The sequence below is a fragment of the Peromyscus leucopus genome, chromosome 7, assembly GCF_004664715.2.
Source record: "Peromyscus leucopus breed LL Stock chromosome 7, UCI_PerLeu_2.1, whole genome shotgun sequence".
NCBI lineage: Eukaryota > Metazoa > Chordata > Mammalia > Rodentia > Cricetidae > Peromyscus > Peromyscus leucopus.
This window is the reverse complement of record NC_051069.1, coordinates 6348176-6354175: the sequence shown is the minus strand read 5'-3', so window position 1 is coordinate 6354175 and position 6000 is coordinate 6348176. Positions and strand designations below refer to the sequence as shown.

At 43.0% G+C, this 6000-nt stretch overlaps 1 protein-coding gene across 14 annotated transcripts in view; it reads left to right on the top strand.

Annotated features, from left to right (window-relative positions):
* The first annotated feature begins 1475 nt into the window (after positions 1-1475).
* Herc1 (HECT and RLD domain containing E3 ubiquitin protein ligase family member 1) overlaps positions 1476-6000 on the top strand; it is a 161501-nt gene continuing 156976 nt past the window's right edge. For 10 of the 14 annotated variants that reach the window (XM_037207384.1, XM_037207390.1, XM_037207392.1 and 7 more), the window contains exon 1: positions 1484-1632. The gene's annotated coding sequence lies outside the window, so the exon portion shown is untranslated. Of the gene's footprint in view, positions 1633-6000 lie in introns of all 14 variants that reach the window. The other 4 variants (XM_037207386.1, XM_037207385.1, XM_028866277.2 and 1 more) reach the window with 3 other exon arrangements.

Below are 6000 nucleotides of genomic sequence, written 5' to 3'. Positions count from 1 at the left end.
GGAACCCTGTTATAATAACTAATATTCTAAATGGACAGGTTAGGAAGTGAGGTTCAGGGAAGTCAAAGAAGTTCAAAATCATAGACTAAATTGGGAGTCTAGAATTGTTGCTTTTGTCTTGGGTTAAATTGACACACACGTCTCCAATTGAACAAAGGGATACACATGCTGTTTCCTGTCTATGCCATATAGATGTGTGTATCCCTGTGCATTTTTCTTTTTCTTTCTTTCTTTCTTTTTTTTTTTTTTTTTTTTTTTGAGACAGTATCACTATGCTGTCCTGGCTAGCCTGGAATTCCGTATGTGGACCAAAGGAACCTCAAATCAGAGATCTCTCAAGTGCTGGGATTAAAGGCATATGACATCACACCAGCTGCTTATAACACACACACACACACACAATTCATATGGACACATACGGCTTGTATATGTTGTTATCATTTGTCCTATGCTTCCCGGTCAGATACCAGCTCCACACCCCTCACTATATCCTCTGTTAGTTACATATAAATTGGCGCTCAGCAAAAATAATTTTTAAAAAAGTTTTTATTTTTAAAAATTACGTGTATGTATGGGTATGGGCACATGAGTGCAGGTTCCCTCAGAGTTCAAAAGAAGGTGTTGAAGTTACAGGTAGTTGTGGACATCCTGACTTGGGTGCTGAGAAGTGAACTCAAGTCCTCTGTAAGAGCGGTAAACCCTCTTAACCTCGGAGCGCTCTCTCCAGCTCCTCAGAAAAACTTTTTGATGAAGGTAGCTACAAAGGTGAGGTTGTGAGTTCTAAGGATAGAGGCATTCAACAATTTAATGGAGCACCTACATGTATGCTAGGTGTTGCGGATAGATGACCAAGCCAGTCAGTGTCCTCCTCTAAGTGCATCACTGTTATAGGTCAGGGTCATGACCCACTAGCCAAAGGCCAATCTTCTCGTGATCCTCAAATAACAAAGGCAGAAGTAGGTCAAGTTGAACACTTTCTAGGGCTTCACCAGCCAGAAGGTGAAGGGCTGACTGTGATGGGAGATAAAGAGCACAGAGCTCCCTGTGCGCAGCCGAGATAAAGGGGTGTGGCGATCGGCCCGGCCCCAGCTTTTCCTCGAGGTCCTCGGCAGCCCCAATGGCCCGGCAGCACTGGGACTCGGGACAGTCGGATCCTCCGGTGGACTGTCCCGTTTGTGCTCGCTGGATCCATCAGCGCTCTTGGTGAAGCGTCCCCAATTGTCAGTTCCCCACGGGCAGAAGTGACCCCGCGGCGACTCAAAGGTAAGACATGTGGCGGCAGAGTGTCCCCCAGAACCCACACAGGGGTCTCCCGGCCCCCAAAGTTGTCACCGCTTTCTCCTTAGTCCCTAAACCTGCGCCCCCTCCACACTTCTCCTCTCGGGTTGCCTTCCTCCTCCCGCGCGAGGCCCGGAGGAGGCTGGGCCAGCGCCCCGGATCTCGCGAGAGTTCCCTGCAAGTCCCGCGAGACTCGCCCGCCGCGGCTGCCGCCGCCTTCTTACGTCTTTCCCTTTGACAAGTCGCCGTCGCTGCAGCAAAAATATAAAGGACGCGGCTAGCGCAGCCGCTGGGCAGCCGGGTGCCGGGCGCTGGAGCCGCACCCCACCGCCGCCAGCTCCCGACCCGCGTACGGTAACGCTTCCTCTTTCACCATCTGGACCTCCCGTGTGTGTGCTCGGCTGGCCCAGCCCGGCCGCTCGGGGCCGTTCCCGGGCCGCCCGCCGAGTAGGGCTGCCGGCTGCCGGCTCCCGGTGGACGGCAGGCGGAGGCCTGAGGAAGCCCCGGCCCCTTGGAAGCCTCTTAGAAGCCGAGCTCCCCGCGGGAGGGCCGAGGGACCCGCCCCTGAATGGGCTGGCTGCCCGCGTCCCTTGGCTCCTCAGGGGTTGCGTCTGTGACCTTCTCCCCTTTATCCGCTAACGAGCGCTGCTCCCTTAGCCGGGACTGGCACCGGGGAGCGGCTCTCCGCGCTCTTCATCTTGGGGAGTTGCGACTCCGGTGCTCCCGGTCGCCGGCCGACTTCGGAGGGGTGGAGGTTGAGACGATGTGTCTTTCTTGTCGTCTGTGCCTTTGGGTGGGGGCTGCTCATCCTTTCGGTAAACCTTTCTCCAAATCTCTCACCCGATAAAATAACAGTTTCTGAAGCCCTGGGTACCTGGAGCGGAGACGAGGCGGCAATTGTGTAGTCTCCAGGGTGAGAGGTGGATAGTGGTGATGACGGGGGCTATCCCAGGGAACGGTGATGGGTGGCAGGTTCCCGGGAGACACAGCACAGAAGCTTGGTTCTTACCTCTCTCAGGAGGTTATGTAAAGACACGCTATATATGTGTATATATATATGTGTGCGTGTGAGAGATGTGTGTGTATGTATATGTGTATGTATATGTATGTTAGCTGTGGAATGCAGGGACAGAATCTGCGTTTGCGTTAGTTTCAGAAATGTCTGTAATACTCTGAAGGTGTATATAGGTAATCAAGTAACAAGAGTGATAGATTTCAACAAATTAACAACCCATCTCCCGGAGATAGCATTTTATGGCTAATATTTTGGTATGTTTCTAACAGACCCTTTACGTTTTGTTTTTTAATAGTACTTGGCTCGTCCTTGAATGGTACTTCCTCATTTTCTGTGTGTTTCTAGAATGATTTGTTTTATTTGAGTCATTCCTTTGGCCCACTTGATTAAACCCGATTACTTGTTCATTATCACCGGCAGTACCTGCCATCACTGTCTTTCATTGTGCCTTCTTCCAAAATGATTTTTGCTCAAGTGGCTTTAAAAGTCAAATGTTAACAGTTTTCTTTTCGAATTTAATATCTGAATATTTTTATAGTTCTGTTTGTGATGAGTTCCCTATATTGGGCTAGTGTTTATGTACAGCAAAAAAAAATAATTACAATGAGAAGAAAACTAAGTTTCAAAGTTTTTAAAAATTGATGGTGATGTACCTTTGATTGTATGATTCCACACCTGTGTGTTTATACAAGCAAAAGTGCATTTCCTGTGTGCCTGTATTATTTGTAAATGCACACAGAGGTTATACATGTTTGTCTTCTGTGCCTGTACACACATTTTTATATCTTAGAAATAAACCTCATTTAATCCTAGCATTCAGGAGGCAGAGGCAGGCAGATCTCAAAGTTCGAGGCCAGCTTGGTCTGCAAAGTGAGTTCCAGGACAGCCAAAGCTGCACAGAGAAACCATGTCTTTAAAAAAAAAATGTTTTGTCATATTATTTGAGAAAGAAGCAGCATTAGGTAGGACAAAGAACAGTCCCCAAATCACATGGCAGGATTTTGTGGCAGAAAGTTATCTAGGGAGGTTGAAAACTTTGCATCTTTCAAAAATAGGGTAGATTGTGAGTTTCGTTGAAATGAATGGCCTATTAAGGCCTCCTGTAATTGACAACTTTTATAAATTTTACTTCCCCTAAGGTTCTTATCACGTGGCTTCTTAAATTTCCAGTCTTGCCATTTACATGTGACACTGATCCATTGACCCTGTATTTTCTCTGTGCAGACGTGCTGGTGGTATATGGAGGGGAAAGCAAATGTAAATGCATCACTTAACCTGCTCATTAATGTAAACATGTCTGAAAATACCATTTTATTTAAATGGATTTCAGAGAATGTGTTGTTGATTGGGCTGGACTGGTTAGTAGAAGATGCATGTAACAAATAGTGAAAAGTCTTAGTATATTGAGAAAAATGACTGGGTGCAATGGACAGTGATTTTTTTTTTTTTTTTTTTTTTTGGCTTTTTGAGACAGGGTTTCTCTGTAGTCATGGCTGTTCTGCAGCTCTGTATCCACCTGCCTCTGTCTCCCGAGTGCTGGGATTAAAGGCGTTCGCCTCCACCACCTGGCTGACAGTTTGAAGTTTTAGAATCAAAATAATAATGTTGATGATGTACTTTGGGATAAGGTAGAAATTTGTGTTACTATAGGTAGAGGCAGAATGATCAAGATTTCTAGGCCAGTCTTGGCTACATGGGAGATACTATTTCAGAAAACAATGAACAAGCCCTTGAAATTTTGTAGGTAGACAACCATAAAAGAATAAACAACTGAACAGAATTTTTTTTAGTTATATACAAAACTTTGCCTTAATGCACCCACAAAACAGTTTGTTATGGATACTTTCTAGATTTTATCAAGGTCTTGAACAGAAAATGTTGGCTAAGTCATTTAAAATGGAGATTGTAAAGTTAGCAAAGTCATTTCAGCTAATATTTATATTTTAAACTAAAAGGAGCAGGAAATAGGTACTTAATAGCTGCTCTTTTGATTATTATTTTATTTTTCCTGCTGGCCTTGTAAATTAATGGGAATATTAAATTCCAGAGGAGATCTATTAGCAAGTAAATGTGATGGTTGCAACAGATGATGGTTAGGTTTTACTTTTATTTATTTATTTTTTTTTTTTTGAGACAGGAGCTTATGCAGCTTAGGCTGCCTCTAACTCTGGCTGAGTCTGCCCATGAGCTCGTGGTCCTCCTGCTCCCACCTTCCAAGTACTGAGGATATGGAGAGTACTGGCATGTAATACAGTGCCGGGCTTCTTTTGTTTGTTTTGAGGCAGGATCTTACTATGTAGATCTTACTGCCTCTGGGTCCAGGTGCCGGGAGGTATCACTCCTGGCCAACTGCTAAGTTTCTCATGACTTTTTTGAGTATTGGTCATTGATTTTGTAGAAATTCTCTCATATTTGGCTTATTTGATAGTTTTCTTGTGATTAGATTGAAGTCACACATGTTTTAATATAACAATGATAGTTTTCTTGTGATTAGATTGAAGTCACACATGTTTTAATATAACAGTGATACTGTGTCAGTGCCTTTTTCTAGGAGACTCATAGTGTTGATGTATTTGGTTACTAATGATATTTTAACCTTGATCACTTTGTTCTGTTGGCTTCTGCTGGGTTATTCTAGGTGAGGTTACTGTTTGTCCCTTTGTATTCTCTTTGATGTATTAATATATATCTTGTAGGAGATACTTCGGTACTGCAGATAGGTGGTTTCCCTCAAACTTTCTCTTCTTGTTTGTAGCATATATTGAGGAGGTACTTGTATTTCCCTCATTCTTACATTTATGAATTCTGTAAAGGAGTAATGTCCTTTCTCCCTAATTTGTTAATTCAGTTATTTGTATTAGTATGGTGGTGTGGGTATTCATTTGATTCCACTGATTCCACTATGATAGTATTATTCTGCATACAATACATTGTTCCCGCTTTGGCCACTAGGAGCTTTTTTAGTTCCACTTTTTCTTGTTTCAGGAAAACCCTGTAGGAGAGAGGAACAAATAAAAACCAAGTATGTCATGTATATGAAGGTGTCATAATGATCCTTATTACTTTGTATGCTAAGCTGAAAAATTACTAATATAATTTTTTTCCAATCTGCTTCCACAGGCTAGTAATATTCAGCCTGTTTTCCTACCCCAGTCCTGGGATCAACCACTTCTCCTGGGAGTTCTGATACCTTTTATTGAAGAATAGTACTTAAAGTTGAGCTCTGGGTACTTATTCCTAGGCCTTTGAATAAATTAAGAAGTATATGTAAAAAACTGGCCCTCCTTACATAAGGGTTGCACATCCATGGATTCAATCGATATGATTGAAAATATTTGGAAAAAAATTACATTTATATATTTGTGTGTATGTATGTATTTGTGTTTGTGTGTATAGTGATTAAAGGGCAACTTGTGAGAGTCGGTTCTCTTCCACTATGTGGTTCTAGGGGACTAAATGCAGGTTGCAAGCCTTGGTGACAAGGACTATTAGCTACTGAGCCATCTCACCTACCCTAAGTAAAATAACTGTTTGCATTATGTTAAGTATAGACATAGTGTGTTAAGTTATGGGTAGGTTGTAGACAAACATGATGCCGGGTTTCTTAAGCCCTTTTTTACTCATGATACCCTTTTGTCAAGTTTTTATGTGACCCTGAATATGTAGTTATATAAAGTAAGTATACAAATGAAAGCTTCACTGATAAT